This window comes from Lemur catta, chromosome 1 (genome assembly GCF_020740605.2).
Source record: "Lemur catta isolate mLemCat1 chromosome 1, mLemCat1.pri, whole genome shotgun sequence".
NCBI classification, from domain to species: domain Eukaryota; kingdom Metazoa; phylum Chordata; class Mammalia; order Primates; family Lemuridae; genus Lemur; species Lemur catta.
Genome location: NC_059128.1, coordinates 36,965,527 through 36,974,118, shown reverse-complemented (window position 1 = coordinate 36,974,118; position 8,592 = coordinate 36,965,527). Strand labels below are relative to the sequence as shown.

Sequence of the window (8,592 nt, the reverse complement as noted above, 5' to 3'; positions counted from 1 at the left end):
TTGTTTAGTTTGAGATCTTCTGTAATGCCCAGAATGGATAGTAAACACTCAGGAGAATTGTTCTCAAGAAGTTCACTCAAATTTTTGCTAGTCTTTACTTACTACAAATAGCTATATATATTGGGAGAAAAATTATTTTTTCAAAGCTTATAGTTTACTCTTTTCTAGCTGCTATTGGATTGTCTGATGGGGCCTCTCTCTGGGGTTGTGGAATGCTTCTCAATTTCCATAGTTGAATAAAGATCGCTTTATTTTTTAATTTTGATTTTTTAAAGCTACTTTGATATTTGGGCCAGATCAACTCACGAAGTTAGTTCTTATGGATTATACACCTCTGCTAAGACAGTTTTCTAAACATAAATTAGAGTAAATATCCCAAATATCCAAGCTGAAACTATTTAAACTTGAACAATTTGAACTTACTGAACTTCTCTTTGGGCTGTACACAACTCTTTCTGCCAAGCTCTTTTCCACGTCGAGCCCTTTGCCCATGCTGATCCCTCTGTCTGGAGTGTACTCCCCTGATCCTTTGCAAAGCTGACTCCGTCTCATCCTTTAGCTCATATGCCATCTTGTTAGAGAGGTCTTCCCTGAGCACCTGTTTCAAGTAATCTCCCCAATCTATTTCCTTATTTATTTCCTTCAAAGCACTCATCACTATAAGCAATTTCCTTTTTATTTGTTTACTTTACTTTGTCTATGTCCGTTATTACTACTACTACTAATATATAATGTTAGCTCCTCAAGGGCAGGGGACCTTGCCCATTGATGCCATCATCTACCCCAGAGCATCCAGTACAGTGCCTGGCACACAATAGCTATCTGTTGAACAGAGGAACTTATCTGACAAGATCCACACTAGTGTTGTAAGGCTGTGGTAGTTATCTTGAAGTGAGAGCCTGTCCTAAAGACTATCCAGGACTTGGCCTGTGGTGCTTGTGATTGCACACGTTTCTCTCAGGCCCCAGGAAGAGCCACGGTGGTAGCATAAGACTGCTGGCTCCCCTCTGCCCACCCTAATGGAGCTGCCCCAATGATGTCACACAGGACAGAATTCTCTAATCCTTTCCATTCTGTAACTGTGCTCTACACAGCACAGTTTTTCATAACATGATCTGATGATGGGGGAGAGAGGAAGGATGACCAGGGTAGGGGGTACGCCCCCTCCCTGAGTGAAATTAGTTCAGGGGCACTATCTGCTCACATGTTCTGCTGCGAGAGAATAGGGGTACAAGAATTTACAATTTGGATTAAACTAATAAAAAGAGGAAAGAGAAGAATGGGGAAACGAAAGGCAAAGAAGGTAAAAAGAGAAGAGGAGAAAAGGAAAAGAGACACCAGAAGGAGAAATACAAGAAGAGAAAGCCAAAGGAAGAGGATAAGTATGAGAAAAAAACACGAAACAGGTAGTGAAGGAGGAGGAGGAAGGAAGAGTTGAACCTGTGTTCTTGGTTTTGTAACTCTTGGGTAGTGACTGGCTTCAGGCTTGGGTGGGAGGGATTCTCAAGTACTATACCCCTGAGGGGTCACTTAAGTTGCTGAGATATATTTTGAGAGGCCCAGGCAAGGCTGTCTCAAAGGGGACTCCCCTGGATGCATTTGCAACAGTAATTTGGGAATAAGAAATGTAAACCTTTTCTTTAAGTCATGGTTGTGGTGGAAATGGGGAGAGAGTATTGCTGACTACACTAAAGCTTTAGATTTACCACCACTGTCCCCCCTTCCTTACCCCAAGACTCTCAGTTACCAGGCTATTAGCACACCAGAAGTTCAGGACTTTAAAGCTAATCTTTCAATCTTCTTTCTCTTTGTTAATTGAAATATAAACAGATTTCCAAAGCAGAGTAGTATGGTTTTATAATATACCTATAAAAATCACTAAAATACAGTCATGGCAATATATTCCTGCTGTTTCAAAAACTTACTATGAACATCCCAAATATATGTAGGAGGCCCAAGCAAAGTCTTGTAGTTCAAAAGAAAAGAAAACTTTCAACTCTCTTTTTTTAATGATCTTTTCCCCCTTGTAAATATTTAGTTCTTCCCCTCAGCATAAGCTTTAATAATGCAGACGGCGATATTCTTAATATAATATCAAGCATATTTAATCAGACAATATTAAGATATCTTTCTTCTAAATTTTAAAATGTTAATCTTATAACCCATGAGTTTCCTAGTTCATACCCAAGCTGTATCCAGAAATAACAAATAGTAGGAAGGTGCAGCTTTATTGGCAGTCTATAGTACATGGTGCAGACTCCTTAAAAATCTCTTTATGTTCATATTTTCTATGTTATTACCTTTTCTGCTACAATTAACCCAGATTCTCCTATAAGTGTAGAATAGAAAGAAGAATGGTGTGGATGCCTAAAGGAAAGAAGCAGAAAGGCAAGACCCTCAAATTTTCTATGGTCCACTACTGCCGTCAGTGACCCAGCTTCTGCCTTATGAATAAGAAAATTTGCTTTTTAAGAGCACTCCAAATGGTGGTTGCCACATGGGTTTTTCTATTACAGAATGTCAGTGAGTCCACTAGCATGCTAATCATGCTGTTACTTGTCTGAAGTACTAAGGATTCCAATAAGGCAGCGTTTCAAAGATCTTTGATCTAATTTTCCTTTTTTGGCAGGTGTGTGGAGAATTAGGAAATGTATCTTCAGATGATACTGGGACCAAATGCATACTAAATTTTATCTTTACTTTGTATACCTGGAAATAACCTGTCTTCATCTTACTGTAAGAAATTCTAACCCCAAAGATACCAAGTAGAGGGATTTTGGGGTGACTTGAGGATTTGGTCTACCAGTGACTGGTGATTATATTTGATCCTGTTGTTAGGTTCCAGGTCTAAAAATGAAGGAAACAGAATCATCCCACAGAAGTCATGTTGAAAAAATTGGAGATGGCTTTTACAATTTTAAAGCAGCTGAATAATGTTTGCTGAATGGCAGAAAGAGGGAATAAATAGGTTGCTTTTGATCTAAGAGTTGGGCAACAAAATGGTTTAGGAGATACAAAGTAGCAGGGTGCAAATTGCTCCTGAGATAAAATGGAGAGGCCTTGTCAAAAATTCACCTTTTTGCTAGTCAGAACTCAATTTGGCCAGTAGAACCCGCCTTCCACAATGAAGTATTTGGTTTGTCTTTGTATATACCAAAACATCTTTTTAAAATACAGATTTTTCTTTTAACTTCTGTTCCTGAGAATGTGGTGTAGGTCAAATCGGTGAACAGGTTAAGCCTCTGACAGGAGAGGGAAAGGCACTCCAGCCAATGGGACGCCGTGCTGGTGATGTACTGCTCCCCAGTTCTGATTCATTGGCTGCCTAGGGTCTGTCATTCTATCCCTGGCGTCTGCAAGCAGCGTGGGTCGGGTTTTCGGTAGTCTAGCTAGCTAAACTGGATTTTGGCTGTCTGCACGTGCAGTTTCTATTAACTTTAGCTCATCTCTAGCTCTTAATAGAAGCAGCTGTTACGTTTCTGATTATCCTCCAGATTTTGAAAAATCCTCGGTTCCTTTAACTTCATTGGAGGTCGTTCCAGGTCCCCTGTGACAGAATCATGTGACTGTCTAACATGTGCAAATAAATACAATGTGGAATCCCCTGAGCTACAGGGGGAAAACCTGCCAGAAACTCAGAGCATGTGCCCCTTGTGTGAATCAGTTGCACTCGAGTGTGGGTGGCTGGTGGGTAAGATGCGTGGATTACTGACCCGAGGTGTGTGGCCCTGGCACCTGCGTGGGCCTCCTGGGGTCACTGGGGGAGGAAGGCTCCGGAGGCGTGGGGACCTGGGGGAGGGAGTCTGGCGGCTGCCTGGGGACTGATCGCATGTTTGAAGGGCAGTGGCCAGACCGTGACTGCACCCGGGAGAGGACGAAAGCTCTGGGTCAGTCCTCCGGGCTGCGTGAACACCATCTTTGCAGGGAGTGGTGTGTGTATTTATTTGCAGGCAGACAGAAAAGCCAGGACCCGAGGCGCGGACGCCCTAGGGGGAAGCTTTCGAGTCACGGCCGGGCGTGGAGAGGCTCTCGCTCCACTGGGCTCCGAACAGTCGCACACTCTGTCCAGCCCCCGGCACGGGGCGTGAAAGCCCGGATCCTTAGCCCTTCAGCCTCAGCCTGGGGCCCAGGCTGCACGTTAGGCGGTGGCGGCTAGACGCGCTGGGTAGGGCAGTGACGTCATATGCGGCCGCCCCTCCCCCGCCCGCCGGCTCTCGCCGCAGTTTCTGCCCAACGACATCCGGGTCTCTCCAGCTGCTGGGCCGCGCCGCAGCTGTAGCAGCGGCCGAGCCGGCGGGGCGGGGCGAGCGGAGGAGTGGGGGAGGGGCGGCGCGGCGCCGCCGTGAGCGCGCCTGCGCGGGGCCGCGCTAGAGGCGGCGGCGGCGCTAGGGACGGGAACGCGCTCAGGAGCTAGAGAGCAGTGGTCTCCGCGCCGGCCCGGCCCACAGCTTTGGGTCCTTTGGCGGCAGCAGCTCCGGAACGGGTGGTTTGGGGAGGGGGGGTGGGGGGACGCCAGGCAGGTGGGACGTGAAAGCGATGAATCCTCGGCTCTTCCTCCTCCTCCTCCGGGACCCGCTCTCTGCCGGCCGCTCCAACGCCCGGATGATCTGAGCCGCGAGGGCGCCCAGAGCCGGGGGCCCGGACGCAGCCCGGCTCCTCCCCTCCTCCGCCTGGTCCCGGGCCTGACCTGGCCCGCCGCCGCCGCGGTGACCCCCTCCCTGCCTCCTCCCCGGCCGCCGCCACCGCCGCCTCGGCCGACCAGGGACCTGTCCTCCCGCGGCTGCTCCGGGTAAGCGCGGCGCTCGGGCCGAGGGCGGGCGGCGCGGGCCTGCGCGGGGGCGGCGGCGGGCAGGCCTGGGGCCTGTAAACAAGCCGGGCGTTTGCCCGAGCGCTCCCGGGAGGAGACGCGACAACTCCACCCCCTGGCCGGCCTCCTCCCCGGAGCCGGGCGGCGAGGGGTTAACGCTCCGTGAGGGCGGTGGCGGGGAGGCGGGGGCGGGGTGTTTGTGGCGGCTGCGCTGGGAGGGGGCGCGACCCTCCGGCAGTCCGCGGTCCGTGGCCGGGCGGGGTGTTTGTGGCGGCGACGCGAGCGAGGGCCGCGGGGTGGCCTGGTCCGAGAGGGGCAGGCGGAACTTTTCCCGAGCGAGGAGGGGGCGTCGCGGCGCCCGGCGCCCCCACCCGCCCGGGCGCGCCGCCCCGGCTGTCCCGGACTCCAACCCCTGGGAGGGAGGCGGGCATAAAGAACGGGGGAGGAGGCTTCCTTGGAACCGGACTTAACCTCGAAAAACCAAATTCTAGGGGATTTGCTTCAGGTTTTACAGGGGGCAGGGCTGAGAGTGAGGCTCCTTCAGAACTCAAGTCAGTGATGCCTCTAATTCATTCATTATTAAGGCATCGAACAAATCCATTGAAGTAAATTCCACTGATTTCTCGTCCTTTTAACCGTGTAAATTGGGCAAAAGTTCTTGATGTTCAGAGTTTGGTTGAGGTATGGTTTTGTTCTGCTTGTAGATTTTAAATAAACTTGGAGCCTTTTCTAGAAAGACATCTGGCCGTGGAGAGCCCCTTCTACCAACTGCAGTTTTAGATACGTTTTGAAAATTCATCACCCGAGGTATTTTTCTTCTCTGTTCTCAAGCACCAGATGGTACCTACAAATCCACAAAGGTCATGGCTTCAGTTGTCCAAGCCAAGGAACCTATGTGCCACCCTCACCTCACCCCACGTTTCCTGCTGATTGGAATAGTGAGCCGAATGTGTTTTAGAAAGTAATTGGAGGACTGTGGAAGATAGGGTATTATTTTTGCGGAATAAGTTATATTGACATTATTGAGAGAAATGTGAACTTTAGAAAATTGTTCTAAGGAAAAAGGCATAATCTTTTCAAACTTACACATTGAGATTTTAAACACAACCACCATTTAGATGCCAGAACACTCTGAAGAGTCAAAGGATTTATTTGTTTAAACAGTACTCTGCTGAGCCTTAGGGGTTCCAGAGCTCTCAGGAATCCATCAGTTTTTGATCCCCAACTCCCTTTAACTGAAACACTTTACTTTTATACTTTTATCTTTTTACATATTGGGCCTTTTTCAAAGATTGTTTTTCTGTAACTGCTTATTTTACAAATAAGAAAAACTGAGACTATGGAGATAGTGACCCCCCCCCCCAGTTTTCTAATCTTAGATGTTACCTTTATTGACTTAATATTTTGTCAGTAAATAATTTGAAGCACAAAGTAACATTTCTTGCCTATGTTATAGTACTGTGCTTATGTGTAATTTACATATACCTGATTTAACATTCAATCATGTAGGGATGATTACTTTTAACCTGGAAGTTTATAACAATACCACATTATTGAAACTATAGTGAATTGCATGTGGAAGTTGCTTAAGACATTTTTATTTGATGTCATTAAACATTTTTATATCAATGAAGTATAATATGGGAAAGGTGTATTAAGATTGATAACATTTGAAGTTAACTACCTCAATATATATTTGAGAAATAAAAGTTATCAGATTGCTTTTTTACATGGCTTGCATCTTTTTATATATTTTTTACATAGATTATATCTTTTTATATTTTAAGATAAAGGACTGAAGTATAACCTGTTGAAGGGAACACTGCAGTAGGAGACAAGAATTGTTTAGTCATGGCTGTGCTCCAAAATATCTGGGTCCGTGGATAAGTTCTTTAACCTTTTGAGTCTCAGTTTCCAAATCAGTAAAGCCAAATAAATAGGTTATATTATCATATGTACTGTCCAATTATTTTTTTATTATCAACATTGTCTATTCAACATACCCTTTATCAAATAAATACCTGATATGTGTGAGGCATTAGATGTTTCAGCCTTCTAAAGCTGATTTTTCTGTCTGGGTTCTGTTTTATTTAAAAGAATTTTAAGTTGGTTCTTCTTTAAGACAATCTATTCTTGTAGGCTGCCTTTATTGATTTTTCTGTTGGGATTGGGAAGTCTAGAGAAACTCTTGGGAGGAGGAGGATGGAGAGTTCATGGGAGACAAAGGGTGGTTGAGACTATAGTTTGCACAGGCACAGGACCCTTGGTAGTTGGGTGTGAAGAGCATTATAAGAACATATTACAAAGGTTTTTCTGTCAGTTCAAGTTGGGTGTTAATTATCTTGTTGAACCTTTGTTTGAAACTTTGTTCCCTAATACCTCATTTGTTTTTGAAAGAAATCTATAGCAACATCATTTGTCACATTGTAAATATTGCTGAGCAGTTACCAAATACCTACAGTCTTTGAATTTGTTCAGATTACACCTACACTGTTTATTATAATGGTTAATAGTGTGTACAGCTGATTCTGGTTTAACTATGTATGCTTATTTATTGTATAATTTTAAACCAAAGACTGACGTGTCTACAAGGAGCTTGTTATCTCTGAAGTGCTCACTCATGAGCTGGGTGTAAGTCTACTTATGTAGAAATAACTAATTGTAAGGTAATATTTTGATGATCCCCTCAAATGATTAACTTTTCCTAGGCACCTGATTCTGAGTTAGTATACTCTGGAACACTTTTCATCCTTGATCAAATCAGAAGGAGTCAGCCATGTAATAAAATTGGCCCAGGCAGAGTTTTGTAAGAGTTAAGCAAGAAGATGAAAAAGGCATGGCCCTGTGAGATATATGGACCTTGGGGTCAGGGAATAGGTGTGAGGCAACTAGGTAAAAGTTGTGTCTTATTTCTTGGATAGTAATTTTACGTCACAATGTGTCCTGTCTTCTATCTCAGATAAAAAAAATTTAATTTCGATTGCTTTGTTTATTATTTCACTATTAGCCAGCATATATAAATTCCCTGACCTGGGATTATTAGCCATTCTTACATAAAAGAAGCTTTGATTAACCTATATCGAAATCAAAAGGTTGATTGTCTCTATTCTTTCTTCCTTCACTCTTTCTAATGTCTAATGTGCTCCATATTTTACAAGTAACAATTTTATACTTCATTATGACTCTCTAGAATATATTCCTTAATGATTTTGACCTTTGTATGTCTTTGTGATCTATTTACTACGGTCCTAGATAATCTCTTTACCTAGCTTTTCTGTTGTTGAGGCAGGTAGGAGGGGCTAGAGGAAGAGGCAAGTTTCTATATACCTTTATCTAAAATGTAATACACTTTAGAATTTTTTAAGAAACTGCAGAAAAGATACTGGATATTGTTTATCAATAAATTAGACTCTATTGATACTTCATTAATAATATTAAAGTTGTTTTAAGTATTCCTTGAGTAAATGTGTGATAAAGAAGGGGGCTTGAATTTTTATAATTCTTAATGTGTTTATTTGGAATCCATGGACCAATTTTATTTATTATTCATATTTAAGATCTGGATTGAAAGGCATTAGTTTTTGTGACTGATATGATTTGAATTAAAATCCTATGAGACAACTACTTCCAGATACAGAAGAAAGTAAATAATGAAAGCCATACTTTATTGGGCATTTATTTGTATCAGGCTTTAATTTTTGGCCACAACCCTCTGAAATATACAGCGTTGTCTCCATTTTACAAATAAATATGGGCTCAGAGAACCTAAGTAACATGCCAGGATG

At 44.0% G+C, this 8,592-nt stretch overlaps 1 protein-coding gene across 4 annotated transcripts in view; it reads left to right on the top strand.

Moving 5' to 3' along the window:
* Positions 1-4,683: 4,683 nt before the first annotated feature.
* The window catches only part of PPM1A (protein phosphatase, Mg2+/Mn2+ dependent 1A), a 42,685-nt gene continuing 38,776 nt past the window's right edge, over positions 4,684-8,592 (top strand). For 2 of the 4 annotated variants that reach the window (XM_045566243.1, XM_045566216.1), the window contains exons 1-2: positions 4,684-4,789; positions 5,512-5,614. The gene's annotated coding sequence lies outside the window, so the exon portion shown is untranslated. The remainder of the gene's footprint in view (positions 4,790-5,511; positions 5,615-8,592) is intronic. The other 2 variants (XM_045566249.1, XM_045566226.1) reach the window with 1 other exon arrangement.